At 41.6% G+C, this 25822-nt stretch overlaps 1 protein-coding gene across 1 annotated transcript in view; it reads right to left on the bottom strand.

Annotated features, from left to right (window-relative positions):
* NRROS (negative regulator of reactive oxygen species) overlaps nucleotides 1–14906 on the bottom strand; it is a 32821-nt gene extending 17915 nt beyond the window's left edge. The window contains exon 1 of the mRNA XM_043996058.1: nucleotides 14782–14906. The gene's annotated coding sequence lies outside the window, so the exon portion shown is untranslated. The remainder of the gene's footprint in view (nucleotides 1–14781) is intronic.
* Nucleotides 14907–25822: the final 10916 nt, after the last annotated feature.

The following is a 25822-nucleotide window of genomic DNA, read 5'->3' as shown; positions in this document are numbered from 1 at the left end:
CATTGCCCTGAAAAAAAAAAAAAGATTTGAGCTCATCAGAGAGCTCCTTGTGTAGAAATACTGGTTGATCTAGCTGTCTGCACCTTTTTTGGGTTCATTGGCATTATCTGTCATAGTATTGTCAGAATTTCATTTCTAAGAGTTTTCCATCCTTCTTGGACTATTTTCACATTTACTCCCACCTATCATTCTTTGAACTTTTTGAAAGTCTGGAATACATGGGGGCAACTATGTGGCGCAGTGGATAGAGCACCGGCCCTGGAGCCAGGAGTACCTGAGTTCAAATCCGGCCTCAGACACTTAACACTTACTAGCTGTGTGACCCTGGGCAAGTCACTTAACCCCAATTGCCTCACTTTAAAAAAAAAGTCTGGAATACATAAGGGATCGTGTTGCATGTTCTCTTCTTTGGCTCTTAGCAATGCTATGATGCCATGATCACTTTCTCCCAGAGTTCCCCATAGTAGAAATAAAACCAGAGTAGAGCAATGGGCAAGAACTTAATAGCTGATGTGGAAAGCTCCTCCCAGATTCTCCAATTAAGGAGAGTACCCAGAACAACCATCTCATCACTTCCTGTACTCCTGGACTTCATCTAAATCTTATCATTCTGCCAGATGATAGCAACCCTAAAAAATCAAATCTCCTCAGCTCCCCGCCACCACCTCTGGGGCCTCTCCCTCCTTCTGACTGGAGAAGGTTGGGGTGCGCATGCAGAGTTCCTCCAAGATCCTCCATATAAGGAAGATACCTAGGACAACCATCTCATAATTTCCCACTCCGTTGAATTCTTTTGCAGGAAGAGTACCCTTCTTCTCCTCACTTCCACTCCTACTTTTCAGTTTCTTTTTATTAATTGTCTTCCCCCATTTGGTTGTAAACTCCTTGAGAGCAGGGAGTGTCTTTTGACTTTCTTTGTATCCCCAGCAGTTAGCACCTTGCCTGGCTCATAGTAGGCACTTCATAAATGTTTATTGATTGACTGGCTTTCGAAAGACCTGTAAATTTCATCAGTACGGGTAGGTACTCCACCCAATGATGTAAACCAAAACTCCTCCATGCCTGAGCGAAGGGTCTTTTTGAGCAGATGCTACTAGAATAATTGATTAGCTGGTGGCTGAGTTTCTGTTAATGAGCCTTTCTGGGTTTAACTAGGCTGGTGCTGGGATGATCGGTCAAGCCCATGATCAAAGCTTTTCCAACTTGGCAAGACTTGCCAAAGCTCTACACTCCACTAAGATAGCCTTTGAAATCTAAAGGTCACCTCTATGTTATGGTAAGCATTCAGTGTAGTATTAATAATCACAGTAGATTAAAATCAATGCTACCTTTATTAATCAACAATGAATTTAATCTTATATTCAATTCGTGGGCAGCTAGGTGGTACGGTGAATTGAGCATCAGGCCTTGAGTCAGGACAACCTGAGTTTAAATCCAGTCTCAAACATTTACCAGCCATGTGACCCTGGGCAAGTCACTTAACCTTGTTTGCCTCAGTTTCCTCATCTGTAAAATGAGCTGGAGAAGGAAATGGCAACCCACTCCAAAATCTTGACCAAGAAAATCCCAAATGGGATCACAGTCAGATATAACTGAAATGACTGAGCAATAACAAAAATTCAATTCACAAGTATTTATTGAGAGTGAGTGGGGCAGCTAGGTGGTGTAGTGGATAGAGCACCAGTCCTGGAGTCAGGAGGACCTGAGTTCAAATCCGGCCTCAGACACTTGACACTTACTAGCTGTGTGACCCTGGGCAAATCACTTAACCCCAATTGCCTCACCAAAAAATAAAAAAATAATTAAAAAAAAAGTTAAAAAAAATTGGGGGCAGCTAGGTGGCACAGTGGATAAAGCACCCAGCCCTGGATTCAGGAGGACCTGAGTTCAAATCTGGACTCAGGCACTTGACACTTACTAGCCATGTGATCCTGGGCAAGTCACTTAACCCTCATTGCCCCACCAAAAAAAAAAAATGTAGAAAGAGAGTGAGCCTATTATGTACAAAGCATGTTCTGGGTGTTGGGGAAAATATAAAGCTTTGCTCAGAGTCTCTATTCTCATGGCGCTTACTACAAGTGTATTAACAAGCAAGTATCTATAGGAATATGATTTTATTCCATAATGATAAAAAATCAAAGATGAGGGCTGTGTGTGTGTGCTAATGGTTATTTTTGCCTGTGGGAACTGTGTGGGCAAAACTATTTGACTCCCATTTTTCTGTGTGAAAAAAACCCATCTATTATCTAGTGACCAAGTTTCCAGGAAATAGAAAAAGTATTGAAGTTTGACATTAAGGTTCACAACCAGATAAGAAATACAGCTTAAAAATTAAGATATGAGATCAAAGATGGGCATCACAACTTGAAGATCCCTACTCAAGATACTACACCAAAGAAATAACAAAAATTCAAACAGAGGAATGATTACCCAAAATTTGGGCAATTCTGAGACTTTTATATAAAAGGATAGAGTAATATGGTGTCTTTAGAGAAAGATTTGGAGATATATGTACACAAAAGCTGCTGATCACTCTGTCAATCTTTCCCTTCTCCATGATGTCATCAGAGCCTGGTTCTTTTTTACATGAACTTACTTGGTAATGAAGGTAATGTAGTTGAAGCCACAGGGTATAGTGGAAAGAGCATAGTTATCTCTTCCACGTCTTGGGGGGCAGCAGGTAGGGAGTGGTACCCCGCAATGCGATCTGGAAAATCCACATAAAATATTTTGGCCCTCCCTTAGTACCAGAGAAGAAGTCTGAATTATTATGGCATTAAAAGATAAAATACATTGATATTATATATAATGCATTTCTTGGTTTCTAGTCTTTGTGCGTTGTCTACCGCTTCCGCAAAACTCCCCAAAAAATCCCAGTTAATTTCTTATGCAGACCCACAATATATCAAAACCATGATGGAGAAAGTCATGATACGGAGAGGAATAACTGTATTATACTTGGAGTTTGAAGGCCTGGGGTCTAGTCTCTGCTTTAAACTGCTCTGAGATTCCATTTTCTCAGCTGTTGAATGAGGGAGTAGCAATAAACACTCTCATGTCTCTTCCAACTAACATTCTGTGATAACTACAGATTTTGTATGGGAATGAATCTCTGGTGTTTGAGGTATAAATAAATGAACATGGGGCAGCTAGGTGATGCAGTGGATAGAGCACTGGCCCTGGAGTCAGGAGGACCTGAGTTCAAATCCAGTCTCAGACACTTGACACTTACTAGCTGTGTGACCCTGGGCAAGCTACTTAACCCCAATTACCTCACCCAAAAAACCAAATAAATAAATAGATAGATAGATAGATAAATAAATAAGTGAACATCATTATGTATAGGTGTGTCTTATATATACCAGGATTAATTCAACTATTTAGCTCATAGATTCAGTAGGTAATTGTTATTGCTCATTGTTTCAGCCGTGTCCAACTCTTCATGACCCCATTTTGGGATTTCTTTGGTCAAGAACTGGAGTGGTTTGTCATTTCCTTCTCCAGTTCATTTTGCAGATGAGGAAACTGAGGTAAACAGGGTTAAGTGACCTGCCCAGGGTCACACAGCTAGTAAGTGTCTGAGGCCAGATTTGAGCTCAGGAAGATGAGTATCCCTGACTCTAGACCTGGCACACTATCCACTGTGCTTCCTAGTTGCCCTCAATAGTTAATAAATCTTTGCAAATAAGAATTCCATGCCCATCATTTTGTCCTAATCTCTTCTCTGATCTTAAAACATTGCCAAATTTGGAGTGGTGCTGGTTAGAAAAGTAGAAGTTCCCCTCTCTGCTTCCTCTATTTTCTAAAAGATGAAATTGTCAGCAAATCAAGAATTTATCAGATGCCCTGCTTTTACCAGAATAAGAATTGTGGAAGACAGTGAAATAGCTAAAGAAATGCACTACTATTGGTTTCTGTGCCACTTTTGAGTTTTACATCAGTAAAGCATCATTTGTGTCTACCATCTGGTCAAGAGGTCCCTTTCAATACTCCCACACGAAGTCTGTTGAACTGTTATTTTTTGAAATTTTGCTAATTTTTTTTTAAAGTAGGAGTGTTTTCTGGCTATTGTAGATTGTTTCAGTGATTAAGTATAAATCTTCCTCTGAAAAATCCCAATCCCACAGCCAAAACTTTGTACTGAGAAATTTTCTGAAAGTACCAGACATTTCTCTGCTTCCACCAATCCTCAGATAATTTATGATAATAGAAAACTTCAATTCATACATGGTATCATGAAAACAAAGCTCTGAAGTTCATCTATTCCACATCATCTTCTGAACTGGCAAAATGAATAAACATATTGTCCTATAAAAAAAGACTTAGACAACATGGTCTAAAAGAGTGGACAAGACTGGGCAGGGGAACTAAGAAGAAGAACTGATAAGAACTCCCACCATTTGAACCACCAACCATGCCCTTTACAACAGATATTCAGGCAACCTATGGAATTTTCAAAAGGCATTTATTTTTTTAAAAAAATATTTACTTAGTATTTTATTTTTCACCAATTACATGTAAAAACAATTTTCAATGTTAGTTTTAAAATTTTTTAGTTCCAGGGGCAGCTAGGTGGCACAGTGGATAAAACACCTGTCCTGGATTCAGGAGGACCTGAGTTCAAATCTGACCTCAGACACTTGACACTAGCTGTGTGACCCTGGGCAAGTCACTTAACTCTCATTGCACTGCAAAAAAATTAATTAATTAAACAAATAAATGTAATTTAAAAAAAATTTTTAGTTCCACATTCAAAAAACTTATTTTTTATTTCAAGCAGGTCATTTAATTTTTTTTTGTTTTTTAAATAATTTTTTTCAATTATCAATCATTTCTTTTTCTCCTTTGACACCTCCTTATTGAAAAGAAAAAAGAAAATAAGGCCCTTGAAACAAATGCATCAAAGCCTCCAAGTTGGCAATCAGGGCATGGCCAGAGCAAGTTCTGTTATGCAAACATATGCAATCAAACCAAACAAATTCCCATATTGTCCATGTCCAAAACTGTGTTGATCCTTTTATTAAGGTCTGAAGAAAATGAAGTACTGATATTGTTCTACAGGTTAAATTGTTTTGGAAAGATAAATAGTCGCCCTGGGAGAAAAAAATTAATCTAGCCTTCAAGAAATCCCAAAAGTATCTACAAGCAAGAGCTTACCATACATTTCTTCTTTGTACTAGCCTTCTCCCATGCCTGGAATGATCTCCCTCATCACCATCTTTTGGTTTCCCCGGATTCTTTCAAGACTCAACTCAAATCCCATCTTTTGCAGGAAGTCTTTCCCAGTTCCCTATCTACTAGTACCTTGCCCTCTGAGATTACTTTCCATCTACTCTGTATGTATCGAGTTATTTCCATTTTGTCCTCCCATTGGAATGTAGAGTCCTTGAGGGCAGAAGTCCTTTTTACCTTTCTTTTTTTCTCCAATGCTTGGCCCAGAAACTGGTATACAACAAGCACTTAATAAATGCTGGCTGATTGATTGATACCCAGCACCCCTGTAAGCTTCAAAGTTGGGGAGTTAAGTGATATATTTAAAATTTGGGAAAACAGAGCATTGATTTCAAAGTAAATAGAAAAATCTCTTCATTCAATACAACAAACCTTTATCAGACATGTAGTATGTGCAAGGCACTGTGCTAGAATACAAAGATAAAAAACATAGTCCCTGTCTTCAAGAAGTTTTTACTCCAACAGAAAGAATAGCATAGTGCTACAGAGTGGGCCAAAAAGTCACAAAGGGGATTCAATATTTAATAACTCCTTTATTTTTTTGGTTTTACATTTACAACACCATAGCATCATATACAGTAGAAATAAATTTACATTATGTGTGAAAAATCAAATCTCACAAATGGCAAAAAATAAAGAAAAATAATTTTCAAAAAGTTATTAAAACATCATGACTTTTGGCCCACTCTGTACAAGGAAGAATCTAAGACCAAAGGAGATCTCCAGACAAAACATGATAAGATCACTGACAGGTGGGCTGACTAAGCAAGGCTTCATGGAAAAGGAAACACCCTAGCTGGGCTTTGAAGGAAGAGAATGATTTCAACAGGGGGCACTGTGGCAAGAGTTAAGTTCCAGGCATGGGGCATAGCCAGAAGGAATCTAAAGAAAGATGAGTAAGACAAGGGAAAATGCTCATATTCCAGTTTGGCCAGAATATAGAGATTGCATGAAAAGGAGTAATGGGAAATTATTCTGGAAAGACAGGTTGGAGCCAGATTATAAAGCACCTTCAATGCTAGGATGAGAAGCTTGTATATCATCTCCCAGAGGCAACAGGGAGCCCCCAGATATTCTTGAATAAGTGAATGACATGGTGAGACTTGCATCTTTGGGAGATGATTTTGGTTGCTGTGTGAAGGGCAAATAAGAGAGAGGGAAACTCTGAAGAAGGAGAATAATTACTAAGCTATTACAATATCCCATCTGAGAGGTAATGAGAGCCTGAACGGGGGAGAATGGTGAGAGAAAGGAATAGATGTGAAAACCGGCTACTCAAAAGATTGTGGGATTATCCATGATCTAAATCAATAAAAGTAAAAGTGAAATGGTTTCACAAAGGAACACAGCAGGGAATTGCCCTGGCCAGAATGTCTCCTTATTGTTTCAGAATTCAAGCCCAATCCTGTGACTTCTTACTGTCTTTGACTCTGAGTTTCCTAAGAGAGCAATGGATATATATAGTTTCATGATACTCTGAGTGTTTATATTAGCAGAGATTGGTTTATTTCAACTCTGGGATTCATACTTGAGATGTTAGCCCACATTTCTGACATCCTTTGGGTTTCAGAGGGTGATAACTTTAACTCAAGACAGAGCCTTGGTAATTGACAAATTGGGCTATGACACTTGCCAACTATGGGCAGCCAGACTTTTGAATGATTGTCCCCTTATCAGAATTTGGTTCAGATTATCAACAGGAATGACAATTGAACGCCATAGGAAAATGCCCAGAGCAGTAAAACTCACAGAAGAATGTTCTGAAATCATCTTCTAACCAAGAATGGCTTGGAAGGTCAGAAGGAGGGAGCTGCTGTGCTAATACAGGAGTCGAACCCAACCCCACAGTCACCCTGATACAGATCCAGGCCCAGGAAGGCCTCACCAGAGAAGCAGCCCCCCAGAGCCTCTGAATCAGCTGAAGCACCAGTGTCGTCTGGAAATAAGCTCACAGTCTGGTGAGTGGGCTGAGCCCTGGGCAGAGGGGAGACTACAGGGGTCTATGCAGGTGCTAAGGCAGAACTTGGGTTTTTCACCCCTGCTGGGAACCAGGAGGTAGGCTTGAGTAGCAGTGGCCCAGGTGGGGGAGGGGCACAGGCTCATCAGAGCTAACAACCACAACACACAAAGCTGGCTGATTAGCAAGTTGGTCTGGGGTCATCTAGAACCAGGGAACAGGCCAGGTGAGGGAAGAACCTGATCCTCCTTAATTCATACCACCTGGGACTTCTTAAGCTTGGGATACTGCAGCCTGGAAACAGTGCCCCACTTTAAGGAGCTAAGAGTCAAGTAAAATGAAGGCAAGATGAGCCGACAGAGAAAGGGGAGGACCACAGAACAGGAATGACAATTGAGTAATGTAGTTTACATCAGTCCAGTATCCTTTTTTCTTTCTTCATCCTGTTTGAACTCTCCCCAGCATGACATTGTGGAACATTCTCTCCTTGATCTTCTCTTCTACTTCATCTTCTCCTATCTCTCTAGCCATTCCTTCTCTACCTCACTTCCTAGCTGCTCCGCCTCCTCCAAATCCTTCTGGTTGGGAACATGGTTGTAGTGTTCCCCAAGTTTGGCCCTCTTCTCTATCCCTACTCATTCTTTTGGTGATCATGTATACTTCCTTCTTTAAATCTCATTGACTTCAGGGGCAGCTAGGTGGCGCAGTGGATAAAGCACCGGCCCTGGATTCAGGAGTTCCTGAGTTCAAATCCGGCCCCAGACACTTGACACTTAACACTTACTAGCTGTGTGACCCTGGGCAAGTCACTTAACCCCAATTGCCTCACTAAAAAAACAAAAAAACAAACAAAAAAAATCTCATTGACTTCTTACTTCAATTATAACTTCTATGTAGTTGATTCCCAAGCTTATATCTCGACCCCAACCTTCACCCCAATGCCCCTGCTTGGGGTCTTTAACTGAAGACTAGAGGGTCACTTCTGGGTTGAAGAGGAGATTCCCCTTTAGGTATAGGTTATATTATGTGGCTTCTGAAGACTCTCCCCCAGTCTGAGATTCTGTGATTTCCATTTGCCTCCTGGATAGCTTCTTATGGTTGTTCTACCGGCACTCACACTCAATATAGACAAAGTTGTTCTTATGCTCTAACCCAAACCTGCCTTTCCCCTTGGTTTCACTATTTCTCTGATGCCATTAGCACCCTCTAGGTGAACCAGACTCATTTTTTAACTCTTCTTTCTCGCACTCCTCATAGCCAATCCCTTGCTAAATTCTGTTGATTGTGGCTTCATAAAATCACTTGTAACTGTCTTCTCTTTTCCATTCCCACTGTAATCATCCTACTTTAGCCTTCCTCTCTTTCTCACTTAAACTACTTCCTAGCTGGTCAGCCTCCTTTCAGTCTATACCCTATCCAATCTATCCTACACACTGCTACCTGAGTGATGTTCCTAATGTACCCCTCTGATCATGTTTCTCTTCAAAAACCATCAGTGTCTCCCCATTGTCTAGGATAGAGATAGCAACCAGACTTGTGATTTCATTGGTGTAAAAAATCCCCAGGTGAAGGAATCACTTTCCCAATGCAGATCTGTGCATTTCTTCTATGGAATTTTAATTGCCTAGAACACAGAGAGGTAATTGACTTACCCAGGGTCACACAGCCACTAAGTGTCAGAGAGAGGGCTTAAACCCAGATTTTACTGGCTCCAAGGCCAGGCTACCTCTTTCTACTATGCTATCTCTCCGCTACTTCCTACTAAATACTTATAAATTCCTGATCTTCATATCCAAAGAATGGCAAAATCTGGTTTCAATCTCTCTTTCCTATCTTATACTCTTCCTGTTCTACTCTATTGTAGCCTTCATTCTAGCCCTAGAATACTTCTCCTCTTTCTCTATGCCTTTAGAGTCATGGGACTCATTGAATTATGTGAAATCTGCTCATATTTACTTTATCAGGAAATGGCCTCATGTGTGTGTATACACATGTGTGTATGTGTGTAATGTGGATAAGCCCGGAATGGGGTTCCGATCTGCCCTTTTGGAAGGACAACTCACATCAATGAAATCACAAAGTCTTTGGAAGAAAGAGATGGATCAATAATGTCCCTAGCAATTTTGCATTACTTTGTTAGTTGCATGTTAAAATACTTTGGTACCAGGGCAGCTAGGTAGTGCAGTAGATAGAGCACTGGCCCTGGATTCAGGAGGATCTGAGTTCAAATCTGGCCTCAGACACTTGACACTTACTAGCTGTGTGACCCTGGGCAAGTCACTTAACCCCAATTGCCTCACTAAAAAAAACAAAAAACAAACAAAATACATTGGTACCTATAGCTTTCAACAATAGCAGACTTTTATACAGTGAATTACCTCATCTTAGCCTCACAACAGCCATGGAGATAGGTACTACATGATCCCTATTTTACAAATAAGAAAACTGAGGTTCAGAGGAAGTTAGTGACTTGCTTAGCTAGGATCCCACAGCTAGTAAGTGTGAAAGGCAAGATTTTAATTCAGTTCTTCCTTCCTCTGGGCCCAGCTCTCTATCTCTTCACACTGCCTTTTAATAGAAATAGGTGATAATTATGTACATTTGAAAAGGTTTGAAAAGGCATGTCTTTGCCCAAAGGAGAAAACCTTATAGAATGTACATGACATGTAAAGTTGAAGCAGTGTGGGCTCAGGGGATGAGTTAAAAGGAACTTTGGCTTTTGAGAGGAAATAGATCTACACAAGTTATATATGTGATCTGGACTTATGATTGTATCGATGCAGGGGATTGCTCACATAGAAACTCCCTCCACTTATGCACATTAGTAACTAATCTAATTTTAACTAATTCTGAACGAATTTAATTTGCGTAGTAGATTTACATTGAACTACTGTAAGTTAGGGTACATGTGACTTATCCATGACACATCAGAGACAGGATTCAAACACATATTTCTGAATTCAAATTTTGTTCTCTATCTACCAACCCATGCTCTCTCTCACTCCTCTTCTATGTTTGGTCATTAAATATGATACATTAGATTAAAACTCTGGTCTCTTTAAGACATATAGTTTGCATGAACAAAAGTTGAGAACTATCTTTACATGTAACGGGAAAAAAAATAAAATACTTTATTAAAAAAAAAGAAGAAGGGGGCAGCTAGGTGGCGCAGTGGATAGAGCACCGGCCCTGGAGTCAGAAGTACCTGAGTTCAAATCTGGCCTCAGACACTTAACACTTACTAGCTGTGTGACCCTGGGCAAGTCACTTAACCCCAATTGCCTCACTAAAAAAAAAAAAAGGAAAAAAAAAAGAAGAAGAAGAAAGTGAGGGAGAAAATGTTAATAATGTAGATTAAACTTAAAAGCATATAAAAAGAGACATATAGTTGAGGACCACTGCTCCTCTTAGGGTTGTCTCTTTACAGTGGAATTTCATATAGCCAGAAATCTTCATGGTCCCACTTTAAATTGTTGTGGAACATAAAAGAATGAATTTGTGAAAAAGTAGTTCTTAAAGCACTTACTATGTGCCAAGCATGGGCAAATAGGTGGCACAGTGGATAGAGTGCCAGGCCTGAAGTCAGGAAGACTGATCTTCCCAAATTCAAATCTGGCCTCAAGAACTTGCTGGCAGTGTGACCCTGGGCAAGTCACTTAACCCTGTTTGCCTCAATTTTCTCATCTGTAAAATGAGATGGTGAAGTAAACAGCAAACCACTCTAGTATCTTTGCCAATAAGACCCCAAATGGGGTCACAAAGAGTCAGGCATGACTGAAAACAAATGAACAAAAAAAAAATGAAGTTAAGTTCCCACCTGGGCCAATTTACTTTGTTAAATGGTCCTAGACTGCTACTTTTTCTTTAAGCCTGGCTAGAAAATGCATGGCCTTGTTACAAAGAAAGTGGAGATTGTTCAGTGTAAAACTATTCCCTACTGAGCAGCAATGTATACTGTTGGGGAGAGGTATTGGTAGTAGAGAGAAATTGGGTCAAGGCAGTGAGTTCTTTGGAAGTGTCCTACTCTACACACACACACACACACACACACACACACACACACACCATTTGTTATATCCCCTGGTGCTTACAATGAAAATCACTCCAGGCAAGCAGCTATAGGAACCTGGCTCAAGAAGACTTGAGGAGAGGATGCTCTATTTTTTCACACTGTATTTGTGGTCAGAATTTACATAGGGTAAATTCCCTGGTGATAACTCCTTTCCCACCAACCCTTCCTTATCCAGTCTACTCTCTCCTTCTGTTCACCTTAAACTACTCAGAAGCTAAAGTCACTAATGGAGTAAGAAATGCATAAGCTCTGGTCTCTGCCACTGAACAACAGATGAGTACTCATGTTGCTTCATGAATCGGGGAGATGTTAACACACATTTGCCCCTCCTCTCCCTGTGCCTTCTGATTTCTAATCAGAAGACTTGGCTATAGTTCTTAACCCTCCCATTTACCATTTGCTTGATCTTGAACTTTAGTTTGTCTGTAAAATGAGTATATATAAGCCCTGTCTACCTCCACAGGGTGGTTATGAAGTTCAAAAGAGATAATGGATGTAGATGCTTTAAAATTGCAAAGCACTTAGCATATGCTTCCTCATATCTCTGATTTTACAGGAGAGGAAAGCGAGACTGAGACAGTTTAAGTGGCTTGTCCATAGTCAAACAGCTAGGAGGTGTCTGAGGCTGAATTTGAACTCAGGTCTTTCTCACTCCAAGCATTCTATCCACTATGAAAACTCAGGATAAGATAAAGGACTCCCTAACATAGTATTTCCCTGTGTATTCCATTTTTTTCAGAATTCCATGCAAATGGAAGGTGATAGTCAAATCAGGGTGATAGACTTGGAGTTAGAAAGACCTGTGTTCAAATCCTGCCTCTAACCCTTGAAAACTGTGGGATCTTGGGAAAGTCTAATCTCTTAAAACCTCAGATAACTCCTTCTAGTCTATCTACTGACTCCTGGATGAGTTGTAAGAAGGAACCAAATCAGGGGCAGGTAGATGATGAAGTGGATAAAACACCGGCCCTGGAGTCAGGAGGACCTGAGTTCAAATCCAGCCTCAGACACTTAACACTTACTGGCTGAGTGACTCTGGGCAAGTCACTTTAACCCCACTTGCCTCACCAAAAAAAAAAAAAAAAGGAACCAAATCCTCCCAGTACCTGTTTTCTTATCATAAGGAGTACCATACACACAGCAGCTGCTGCTAATAATAATGTTGAATCCAATACTTTAAAGGAAAAGTTTAGTTTAACAAATTGGAAGATCTACTCTAAGCAAAAGCTTTTTTTTTTCTTCTTTTTTTGCAGGCAATAGGGGGTTAAGTGACTTGCCCAGGGTCACACAGCTAGTAAGTGTCAAGTGTCTGAGGCCGGATTTGAACTCAGGTACTCCTGAATCCAGGGCCAGTGCTTTAACCACTGTGCCATCTAGCTGCCCCCCAGCAAAACCTTTTTAAATGCATCCCATATGGTTAGTGTATGGTTTGAGAATGATCAATATAACAACTCATCCTTCCATGATATTTTTAGGTTTTCGGGCCATTTTATAGATGAGATTCAGAAAAGTGAGTGTCTTTCCTGGGACCACTCAGCTAAGAAACGTCAGAGCAGGGACTTGAGCCCTGGAGGTTTTTTTGATTCTTAAAAGACCCATTCTCTACACTGTCCAGCTCAGTGATGCATGGGGTTAGTTTTCCTGAACTGCTTTCTCTGTCTCCTCACTTTCTTTTGGATTCTTTCTTAGAATAGCTCTGCATAGGGGAAGAAGGGGGAACATATTAGAAATGAAAGTGATTTCTATAATCAATACCAAATTGCTCGCCTTCTCAAGGGGTGGGGGAAGAAGAAAATTTGGAACACAAAATGTTTTAACATAAATGTTAAAAAAATTTTTACATGTAATTGGGAATCACTTAATAAATAAATAAAATATATTGGAAAAAAAGGTAATGTAAAAACCAAAAATAACAATAAAAACTATTTTTAAAAAAAGACCCAGGCTCTTTCTTCTGCAATCCAGGGCCTGCTGGTTAACTTCTTTTTCTTCCTAATTTCCATACACATCTCCTGTCAGGAATGTTCTTAGGAAGAAAAAGGATGTTCCAGAGCCATACTTAAGTGATGGATGCCTGGGCGTAAGGGAGGGATACAGACAAAATGCATACACAAACCCTATTTGGGGGCATATTCAATTGTCCACAAGAAGGTGCATTTGGCATTCTGTGAGCCGAAGCCAAGTGTGGTTGAGGGGAGCATGTTTCAAAGTACAGTGTTTAGTTCTTCCCTGCAAGTGCTTTGTTGTATGCGTGAGTTTTCAGCGCAAAGTTAAGCTGAGTGTCTGTGATAATATACAAAAAGGACCGATCCTTACTTCAGAGGGGCTCACTATCTGGCTAGAGAAGCAGCAAGTTATCTTCAATACCATGGTTCTACCCAAATCATTCAGCCCTTAGTCTCAGTAAGTAAAGCCAAGAAATGAAAGCTTTACCTAGGGATAGAAGTGTTCTAGAGTGTGTGTGTGTGTGTGTGTGTGTGTGTGTGTGTGTGTGTGTTTTCCAACTTGACCTGAAGGCAGGGTCATGAAATCCTTTAATCCCCTCTAGAAACTCTCAAGAAGACACATTTAGAGCCTCAGGAGGTAGGGTCATAAAGCACCCAGGCCACTTCTACCCACCTGCATGCAAACAAGAGCTTGGGCTCATTACTCTGTGGGCAGGCTTTTGTGAGTGCCCACATGCACAGGTATAGACACCCATGGGTCAGCATCTAGCTTGGCATCGCTTCAGATCACATGCTGCTAGCGCACTGCATGCAATCACAAGAACAATAGGGGTAACTTGCTCCCTCTTGGGTAAATGAGAACTAGGACATCATGGAAACCCAGATCTTTAGCCACTGAATATGTGGAGCACCCCAAACGCCTAAGGCTCCTCAGGAGTATCTGACTTGTGGCTAGGCTTCCAGGTAGTCTAGCCGGTTTGATTCTTAGAGCTCTCTATGGAAAGGAAATAGCACAACCCAGTTCCATCCTTCACGCTGTTCTCTCTGAACCGCTCTGGCCAGGACTCCCCCAAGGGGAATTCTTCTTAGACAAGACTGCAGAGCCCACTCCTGGATGAAATGCCTTTTGCCTCCCTTTTCTAATCATGGTCATTTCAGAGAAAAACTCGCTTCTCCCTAAGTAGGAATCTGGTTAAGGGATGAGAAGGAGGCAGCATTCCCTCCTTATTTACAAGAGACCCAGAAGGTTTTCGGTGGCCTTCAGTCATTTCGTTTTTCTTGGTAACAACCCTATACTGTGACACCAGACTTCAGATCCACGTGCAGAGCTTTCCTTCTAGCCCTGTATCTTGAAGATCCCAGTGTCTTGGACAGTGGGGCTTCTGCAGGATTCCCTTCCCCCAACACACACGTTACAGAAACCCACTGAGCTTGGATAGAGTTAGTTAAGACTTCCCTCTTCCAGCTTTCAGAGCAGTGGCCCCCAGATCTCCAGCCTTTTGGCCTCAAAAGTCTTTCCCTTCAGCTTCCCTAACCCCTGCAAAATCATCCAAGCTTCAGGAGAAGATACTCACAGCTCCAGGTGGCTCAGGCAACTCCCCAGGGCTCATCCTCTCCAAAGGGGGCTGCTCTCCTAAGACCTTGTTGCTCTCCTAGAGAGCAGTGAAAGCAAAGGGCTGTCACATCTCTCTCAGGCATCAGATTAATTTAGCACTTGCGGAAGGAACTGACGGAAACTGAAGTCACATGGAGATTGAGGGTGAGCTGCAAAAGATTCAGCACTTACAACGGCCTGGGGCTTGCACACTGCAGGAAAGAAGGAACTAGTGGTGGGGGAAGGGGAGAAGCACAGGCAGAGGTCAAAGCTAGGAAATGACTGGTAGCACCATTGGTTCTGTGCTTTCATTTGGCAAGGAGTTGGTGTATTTTGACAACTGCCTAGTGAGGAATGCAAACTAGAGCTTCACTCTGAAGCATCTCCACTTATAATCTGGATGACCTTGGACAAGCCACTACTAAGGAAACAGTTTTGGGAGGAGATACTTCTTTCGGTCTCAGTTTCCCCAACTTGAAAATGAAGGAATTGAGCCCAATGACCTCTAAGACCCCTTCCAGCTCTAGGTCATGTCATCTTTCTAGATAGGGCTCCTGTGGACAAGATTTCCTGTGCTTTCCTGGTACCCCTGAGTCCAGTTTTACCTGAAAAGCCCTTTTAATTTCTTTTTTTTTTTTTTGATGAGGCAATTGGGGTTAAGTGACTTGCCCAGGGTCATACAGCTAGTAAGTAAGTATCAAGTGTCTGAGGCTGGATTTGAACTCAGATACTCCTGAATTCAGAGCCAGTGCTCTATCCACTGTGCCACCTAGCTGCCCCTAACATATATATATATGTATGTATGTATATATATGTATATATATATATATATATACACATATATTTTTTTTTGGTGAGGCAATTGGGGTTACATGTGTGCCCAGGGTCACACAGCTAGTAAGTGTCAAGTTTCTGAGACCCAGATTTGAACTTAGGTCCTCCTGAATCCAGGGCCAGTGCTCTATCCACTGTGCCACATAGCTGCCCTGAAAAGCCCTTTTAAAGGGCAAAAACACTGAGCTTGATGTGGGTGATATTCTGAATAAACTGGACACAGTTCTTTAATCATTCAATAAATGTTGATGAGGCACCTTGGCTTTGCAAAGTACACAGGTCTCTAGCCAAGGTACAAAGTTTAGCTAAGATGTAGCCTCTGCCCTGATAGAACTCAAGAATCACAGATAACTATAATACACTCTCACCTAGGTTTCAAGCCTGGGGCATTTTGCTAGCCTCTGCTGTAAGACTGAACAAGAGAAGGTTGGTGCAAGGGTGTGTACCTGTGCAAGGAGTGGTGTTGGCATGACATCTTTGGAAGTGAAAAACAATCTTTTTCCTCCTTCTTTAAGAGAGAAGATAAGTGTTATTCCAGACCCTGAAGAGGACCAACTCCAGGCATATATATATAGTAGTAGTAGTAGGCCTCCACCAGTCACGGACGACCATGGATCAGCGCCTTGAAGAGCCACAGGCCACAGTGTGGCTGTGCAGTCCAATACGGGAGCCGCAGCTCCTGAGTGACTTATAACCGGTAACTGCTGCATCCCGTGTTGTATCTACCCCATGAGGAGTAGCCGGAGTGTCCTCTCCAGGGCGCTGGCCTAGGCAGATCAATATGGAAAACAAGCTGTTGCCCATGCAACAGGTTTTCCCTCTCCACGACATTGGTGGATCCAAAGGAGAGACAGAGCCAGTACAGTTTGGCACCAGTGCCACCACAGGAGTTGCCAGAGGGATGTGATGTCCAACATCCAACTGCCTAAGGGACTCTGACTCCTGATTTTTCCTCAGGGTTAACTTCCAAAGCCTTTCCCATATATGGGTATAGCCACAAGGCTATATATACATATAAAAAGAGAGAGAGAGAGAGAGAGAGATTTTGTAAGTAATAGACATGTAGGGGAAACCAGTTCCTCGATGTGCCTTTGATTTCCAGCTTATCTCCCTAGAGACTTCAGGAAATTTCTCCACAAAATTGGGTGCTTTAGAGTTGCAAAACAAAGTATTATGTGAAGTCTAAGGAAGGAGATTGTTGACCTCAAGAAGAATCAGGAAAAGTTATATGGAAGAGGAATAATCTGAGCTGGGTTTTAAATGAGTAGTAGGAATTCAAAAGGCAAAGAGGGGGAAGGATAACATTCTAGTTTTGGATACAAACATGGAGTATGAATGAGCCTAAGGCATGTCAGGGGGCCAGAGAACAGTCCAGTTTGGATGGTGTTAGAGAGTAAGGAGAGCAGTAAAATAACTCTGGAAATGCAGGGCTCTGCCAAATTGAGGGACTGATTAGCCAGTGAGCTCCTGCTATAGATTCAACTAGCAGGAAGAGACTTTGGTTCATTCATTCATTCATTCATTCAAGAAGTGAATATTGTGTGTCAGATGCTATGAGGGACATGAAGGAGAGGTGATTTCTGTTCTCAAGGTACTTATAATCTATCTGAAGAGCAAGACATATACACATAGACAGTTTTAAATAAGAATCCAGGACAATAATACAAGAAATATTGTGAAGCAAGTTTCTTAATCCTTTAAAAGATGGAGGAACCAACATGGGGGATTTTTCTCTGTATCTGATTCTCACCAACAAGGAGGAACTGGTGGCTAGGTGGAGAATGATGATGGGAACCTATGGAGGAAGGGACCACTCCATTTTATGATACAGATAGAGAGGCAAGTTGGAAATAGTCTGGCAAAAAAAAAAAAAAAAAGAATGAAATTCTGAAAACAAAAGAAGCAATTACAAAGAGAAGGAAAAGGAGGAATTGTCCAAAGAGACTACTGTGGATGCATAGAGAACTCAACAAATTCTGCTCATATCTTGCTTAACTCAATGCACCAGCTCTTTCTTAGGCTTGTGCTTCATGCACAAGGCACTAGGATAATACAAAGATAAAAATGAAATGGAGGGGGCAGCTAGGTGGCGCAGTGGATAGAGCACCGGCCCTGGAGTCAGGAGTACCTGAGTTCAAATATGGCCTCAGACACTTAACACACACTTACTAGTTGTGTGACCCTGGGCAAGTCACTTAACCCCAATTGCCTCACTAAAGAAATGGAAAGAAGGGGGCAGCTAGGTGGTGCAGTGGACAAAGCACCAGCCCTGGATTCAGGAGGACCTGAGTTCAAATCTAGCCTTAGACACTTGACACTTACTAGCTATGTAACCCTGGGCAAGTCACTTAACTCTCATTGTCCCGCAAAAAAAAAAAATGGTCCCCACCCTCAAGGGCCTTATATTTCTGAAAGTATAAAACATATACATAGAAAAATAAATACTACTACTACTACTTAATAATAATAATATCTAACATATATAGCTAGGTAATACAGTGGTTACCTAGAGTGCTGGGTCTGAAATCAAGAAGACTCATCTTCCTGAGTTCAAATCTAGCCTCAGACACTTACTAACTGTGTGACCTTGGGTAAGTCAAGGAGACCTGGGTATGGCATTTGCCCTTTTGAATTAAATTGCATTTTTATTTCATCTTTTTTTTACATGACTTTTTTTTGTTTGTTTTTGTTGGGCAATGAGGGTTAAGTGACTTGACCAGGGTCACACAGCTAGTAAGTGTCAAGTGTCTGAGGCCAATTTGAACTCAGGTCCTCCTGAATCCAGGGCCAGTGCTCTATCCACTGCGCCACCTAGCTGCCCCAAATTTTTATTTCATCTTAAGATTCCTTCCCTTTATCTTCTTGCTTTGCCTTAGGCTCTGGAAAGGTACTTTTCTACAGATCTCATGTCTTTGCCCTGCCTTCTGGAATGAGGTGACTGTTAAAGAAGCATCTACTACCCTAGCTTGTCCTAGTCACCAGCACATGACCAGGGGATTTCCTTTGGGGTTGATTGGGAATGGTTTCTCTTATTCACGTCAACTAGTTGCTAGACCAGGGGTGGCAAGTAGTTTCATTTCCCTCATCTGGAGTGTAGTTTTAAGAAGCAAAAATCAAAAAGGGAAAGAAGGGAGGCCACTACCCACTTCAGCACCACCCCCTCCCTCAGAATGCTAGGATGGTAAAGAGCTTAGAGACCAATTGATGAGGAAAGCTGTGCATTGAGAAGCTCTTTAGATGAGGTTCCTTTAGCTCCTGAAAACTCTTGACAAATATGATAAAAGACGTCTGACTCTCAATTTTATCCCATTTAGCTGTGCTGTGTTGTAAAGGAGGGCAGCTAGGTAGTACAGTGGTTAGAGTACCAGGTATGCAGTCAGGGAGACTCATCTTCCTGAATTCAAATCTGGCAGCAGACAATTACTAGCTGTGTTACCCTGGGCAAGTCACTTCAACTGCTCCAGTATCTTTGCTAAGAAAAACCCAAATGGGCTCACAAAGAGTCAAACACAACAACAACAAAATAGACTACGACAAAACAAATATACTACACAACAACAAAAATATACTAAAACTACTCCACAACAACAAAAACATACTAAAGGCATTGGTTTTTGGCCTCAAAGACTCTGGCTTTGAATCACAGCTGTGCTTCTTGTCCCTGAACAACTCTGGGTCTTCGTGTCCCTCTTTGTTAAATGAGGGCTTTTGGACTGCATGACTTTCAAGGTCCCTTCTACCTTTTAAACTTTTAAACCACCCTCCCCAAAAGAGTATAACTATATATGTGGGGGCAGCTAGGTGGCACAGTGGGTAAAGCACCAGCCCTGGACTCAGCAGGACCTGAGTTCAAATCCGGCTTCAAACATTTGTTACTTATTAACTGTGTGACCCTGGTCAAGTGACTTAACCCTCATTGCCCCACCAAAAAAAAAAAAAAATCTTGGGGAAAAAAAAAAAAGATATATGTGGGCCCCTAGTCTTTTTGTAAAGATTGTGAAAAAAGGAGATTCTAAAACTTCCCTCAGGCAATTATTCCAGTGTTTAATTCTCAGAGTATTGTAGTGCAACACCACCCTTCACCTTGAAGAGAACTATGTGTAATACTTTAAAGCTTAGGTAAAGAAGCAACTTTGCCGCTGGCAGAGAAGCTGGATGGAGTACCAGATCCACCAAGTCCCTTTTGATTCTGTTCCCCAAGTGATTTGCATGGACCATATTTTGGCAACATTGAAAAAGAGGTGAATGGAACCCTAAGTCAAATAGCAGATCTAATTCTAAATTTGGCAGCTTAAGCAAAATCCAAAAGGCTCAGAAACACAGACTTATCTAAGACTGAGACCTTCAAATGGCTGACCAACAGGATGTTGCTTTAGAGTTTAAATAAAAGAAGATTGGGATAGTTTTAAATAAAAGAGTGGGATGGCTTTGCACTAATCAAGATTCTTTTCCTTATAAGAATTCTTAACCTAGAGTCCATGGGTGGATAGATTTCAGAGGGTCCATGAACTTGAATGGAGAAAAAATTACATCTTTACTTTTACTAACCTCTTACTGACATTGAGCATTTCAATTCAATTCAATATGTATTAAGCACCTACTATGTGCCAGGAATTGTGCTAAACTCTGGGGATACAAATAAGATAAAGGAAAGGCAGCCCCTGCCCTCAAGCAGCTTACAATCTAATGGGGTCAGAAAACGCACAAGGGGCAGCTAGATGGCGCAGTGGATAGAGCACCGGCCCTGGAGTCAGGAGTACCTGAGTTCAAATCTGGCCTCAGACACTTAACACTTACTAGCTGTGTGACCCTGGGCAAGTCACTTAACCCCAATTGCCTCACTAAAAAAAAAAAAAAAAAAGAAAACACACAAAAGAAAGCTGAAAAGTGGCCAGGGTTGGGCAAGAAAGGGAAGGGGGTGGGAGACCCAACATGGGAGCATCTTGTTCCCCAGAGCTGAAACCAAGCAGAGGTACAGATGGAAAGTAGAGTGACTTGATAGTCCAATTTCTGCCTTTATAAAAGAAGGCTTTGGGGGAGGGGGCAGCTAAATGGCTCAGTGGACAAAGCACTGGCCTTGGATTCAGGAAGACCTGAGTTCAAATCTGGCCTTGGAGACTTGACACTTACTAGCTGTGTGACCCTGGGCAAGTCACTTAACCCCCATTGCCTGGCCAAAAAAAAAAAAAAAAAGGCTTTGGAAGGAATTTGGTACTCTACCCTCAGCCCTCCAATCACAAGGAAGAGAAGGCTGAGGGAGGCGAGAAAATGTTGAATATGCAAGGATCTAGTTAGCAGCATGGCCACAAGATTGGAAGGGATGTGATTATTTTAGGAGTGACATTTTGTTCCTGGAGTTGAAACCAAGCAGAGCTGTGATTATTATCATTTTAAAACATGATATTGTGAGGGGATCCGCAGACTGCCAAAGGTGTACATAACACACAGACAAAAGGATAAGAAACCTTGCCTTACAGGAATAGAGAAAAAAATGGCAACAGCTGCAATTTAGCAGGTGCCAGAAGAGAGTATGTACATAGGCCCAGCAGGTGGCGAGAGAGCATGCCTGCCCCAGAGGTTTAACATAGGTGGTGAAGCAGTGCAGAAAATAACCCTTCAGGGCCCCAGAGAAGCCCACAGCCTGATCACATCACCTAACCAGCAGATGACATCAGGGTCTCTACAGGGGAAGCAGCAGAATCAGGGGTTCCAGCTGGATGTATCCCTAGAAGCATAAGTTACCCTGGCTACACACACACACACACACACACACACACACACACACATTCTCTACCCATCTGCCTTCATCTATGCATGTGTCCTGACTATGCATATCCTCTCCCATGAGTGGCATGGGAATCTGTGAGAGAGTGAACATCCTGTGGGTATGGGAAAAGAGGGGGGATTTTCTCTATCATTCATTTTGCTACGTGGTATCATTAAATGTCTTTTGATTTGATCTAATATATCCACTGTTTGGTCAGTCCATCAAAAAGAATATAGGTGGAGGCTCATGAGCTATGACTTGAAGTAGAGGAGAAGCTGACCTAAAATGTTTTTTGAACCTAGGGGTAGATTCTTAGATTCTTGGGGTGGGAATAGCAAATGCATACAAGGGATTTCTCTTTTCTCTTCTCTTCTCTTCTCTTTTATTTTTTTTGGGGGGGGGGGGTGAGGCAATAGGGGTTAAGTGACTTGCCCAGGGTCACACAGCTAGTGAGTGTCAAATGTCTGAGGCCGGATTTGAACTCAGGTCCTCCCGACTCCAGGGCCTATGCTCTATCCACTGCACCATCCCATACAAGGGATTTCTCAATGTATGTTTTAAAGATCTTATAATCAAAAAAAGTAATAGAATGCCTTCTATAGATAACAAGTATTTATAAATATATAACATTTTAAAGTTACAAAGTTTTTGGGGGGGGTGTTTTTGTTTGGTTTGGTTTTTTTACATTTTTCTCATTTGATCTTCACAACATAAGGTACCTTCATTTGATTGGTGAGAAATCTGAAGCTCTGAGAAGAGGTTAGGAGCTGTACACAAGCTCACTCAGCTAGTAAATGACAGAATTAAAAGTCTTCCCCAGTCTTCTACCTCCATATCCAATGGGCTTTTCATGACACCACCCTTCTTATAGAACTGAGCATTTTCCTAGGAACTAGGGGTGGAGCAAGGAGGAAAGTGGGAGGGGGAAAAAAAGAGCAAAGGAGAGAAAATGTGTTAGAATACCCTCTGTTGACCAACCTTGGTGATGGTACTAAACCAAAATCTCTGAAGATACTGGGGGCCCCCACCCGGCAGTTCCTAAGTAGCTTACTAGAGAAATCATGCTGGAACCAAGAAGCAATAATCCCAAGGCCAATTATTCCACTAAACTGTTCATGAAGCTCTTTTGGCTACTGAGTCTTAAATCTTCCAGCTACATTTCTTAACTGCAAGTTTTCTAGCCACAGCTCACAACCACATGGGGTTTCCTTTTGTCCTAACTCATTCCCACCACATGTCATGCAGACCCAAGACCCAGGTAAGGGCAGAACTGGACCTCCATTCAAACTGCCATGGAAGGGCAGGAAAGTCAAAAAAGTATCCAAAGACCTTTGACATCCCCCCTCTCTCCCCACCGGGGAACAGTTCCAAATAGTCTTCTGGTTTGCACACCTTCCCTGCCTGAGACCACCTACCAAAAGTGGGCTCCTTACTGTGAGGCCACATGAGGGAAATAAAGAGGAAGGAAGTTAGCCCGTTAAAGCAGCCCTGGAGGGATAGGAAAGAGAGATCACAACTTTGTTTACTAAAGCAAGAGGCCCCAGGGCAGAGAGCCCAGTTCTTCTTCCTGTGTCAAGTGTGGTTTACTTTTAAGTGGTAGCAGGTTCAGCCACAGGAAAGAGAAGGAGGATTGAGCCTCTCCTAAGAGTGGCCCACTGAATCTGGAAGACACTTTAGCTTTCTGTTTTAGTGACTAGGATGTATGGTCAGGAAAGAGGTCTCAAGGGCAGTGCAAGGCATTCTGGGAAAGTCTGTGGGTAGCAGTTGATTTTAACTGGCAGTTGGGCAGTTAACCACTGGTTGTGGGTAGGGTGGAGTCAGATTGGGGTGAGAAGTACTAGGGTTTTTTTTTTCCCCACATGCAACACAAATATGCATACTAAATGAGCAAGAGAGCAAGAAGCTTAAAAATGAACAAACCTCTGACCTCACAAACCTTGATCCATCAATCAATCATCATCCCTCCTCTCATATATCTTCAATCTTTCCCTCTTTGATGCTCTTTCCTCACTCCTAAAGGTATGCTTATAACTCCCCCAGGCTTAAAAGAAACTTTCCTTCCATCTTGAGTCTGCTGCCCCATTATTCTTTTCACCAAAAAACTTCTTGAAAGACCACTCTGCCTTTGTGGCTTCTACTTTTTCACGTACTCACTCCTTAACTCTTTGCAATTTGTTTTCATCCCCACCCCTCCACTAAAATGGCTATCTCCTAATCATCAAATCCAAGGCCTTTTACTAATTATCTTTCCTCTCCTTGATCAGCTGTTGTTGTTTTTCCTCCCTTCTTGAAAAGGATTTGTGACATTGGGGTGATGTCATGACGTGCACTGAATTGGATTTAAGTGAGGGAGAACTGTGCAAGGTGTTGGTGACCTCACTCTCTCCTCCAGAGCCATCTGGGTCCAGTGGAAAGATATACATCAGGACGACTGGAGATGTCCTTGAATGTTTGAGGCAATTCGGTTGTGACTTGCCCAGGGTCTCAGAGCTATTAAGTGTCTGAGGTGAGATTTGAACTCAGGTCCTCTTGATTCCAGGACTGGTGCTCTGTTCATTTCACCACCTAGCTGCCCTTTGACCATCTGTGCAGCATTTGTTGATACTGCTGATGTTCTTCTTTCTCTTTCCCTGATTTCTTTGACATTATGGTCTCCTGGTTCCTCTCTGACCTCTCTGACTGATCTGTCTCTGTTTCTTTGTTGACTTTTCTTTTTCCTCTCATACGCTAAATGTAGATGTGACAAAGGCTATCTCCCATATTATTATGTAACTCATAGGGAAGCAAAATAGATTATCCTCTTCTCCCCCAACCCTTCTCCAAAATAGACTTCAATTCTTTCCAGGAGGAAAAGTGAAAGGTTGGGGCCAGAATTGTGGCTATTTTGCTCTCCTCAGAAAGGGGGCTACCAGACTAGAATTGTGTCGATCTGCTCCCTTAATCCAAGGGCTTTTCAAGTTCAATCTAACTTTTTTTTATCATAAAAGTATTTTATTATTTTCAAGTTACATGTAAAAATAGTTCAATCTAACTTTTGATCTCTGTTTCATTAATGGTAGAAGCAGGACTCTAAGCTTTATATCTAAGGTTCAGCTCCCTTCTCACCAAACACCAGTTGGACAATCATCACACATAAGAATTATCAAAAATTTTCTCTTATAACATGACTAATGCAGAAATATGTTTAATGTTATTATGTATGTATATATATATATATAACCTATATCAGATTACCTGCTGTCTAGGGGAGGGGGGAAGGGAGGGGAGGGAGGGAGAAAAATCTGAATTGGAAAGCTTATATAAACAAAAGTTGAGAACTATCTTTACATGTAACAGGAAAAAATAAAATACTTTATTTAAAAAAGAATTATCAAAGAAACCCATTTATTCAATTCAATAGCAAAAGAAAAATCAGAGAAAGTATACATAGGAGAATATATAACTTGGCATAGTACCTGGCACATAGTAAGTGCTTAATAAATGTTTCTTGAATTGACTCTACTAGACAATACAGAGTGAAAGTGGAAACGGGGTAACTCAGCTCAACCAAGAAAGAGTCCCATCTCTCACCCAAAGAAGTTCCCCAAAGTCACTAGTGTAGCAAGCTGGGGATAAGGACATGTTGGTAACTACCAGCTCCTCTCATGTCAGCTTCTTCCTGGAGTCTTTTCCTTTAGTAATCTGAAATAGGGTTGGTATCATCTATCTTCTCTCTCAAGGTTAGAAGCCAGAAGCACTCAAAATTTGAAGAGATGCAGCAACTAGAAGAAAACTAAAGAGCTCTCTTCTCTCCCTTTCTTCCCCCCTCCTTTCCCCTCTCCCTCCCTTTTGCTGACTCAGCCCCCTCACACAGTGTGGGGCATTGATTTTCACCTATAAGGAGGGAGCCCCATACCAATGGACTTTGGAACAAAAGTTACACTGACGCATCTCAATATCCCATCCTTAGCCTTAATCTCTTTTTCTCTGTGTTCTTTTTCCCTTGATTTCATCTACTTCCATAGATTAAACTATCACCTCTCTATGGATAGCTCTCAAATTTGTATTTCTAACCCCAACTTCTCTCCTGAGTTTTCAGATCTACATTTCCAGCTGCCCAATAGATATCTCTATATGAATATCTTTCTGGAACTTCAAATTCAGCATGTCTGAAAGGAACTCACCATTTTCTCCCAAACCAAACTATCTTCCTAACTTCCATATTTTCTGTTCATCACATCACCATCCTCTGAGTCACTCCAGCTCAAAACCCCAGGTCATCTTTGACTCTTCCTTCTCCATTAGCAACCACATCCAACCAGTTGCTAAGTTTAAATAGCAAATAATTCTACCTATTCTATCTCCACAGTGAATCTTACATCCGCTCCCTTTTCTTTTTAGGAAGAAAGTGTTGATTTAATCATTTATTTGACAAGTAAGC

The sequence above is a fragment of the Dromiciops gliroides genome, chromosome 3, assembly GCF_019393635.1.
Source record: "Dromiciops gliroides isolate mDroGli1 chromosome 3, mDroGli1.pri, whole genome shotgun sequence".
NCBI classification, from domain to species: Eukaryota; Metazoa; Chordata; class Mammalia; order Microbiotheria; family Microbiotheriidae; genus Dromiciops; species Dromiciops gliroides.
This window is presented reverse-complemented; position numbering and strand designations above follow the sequence as displayed.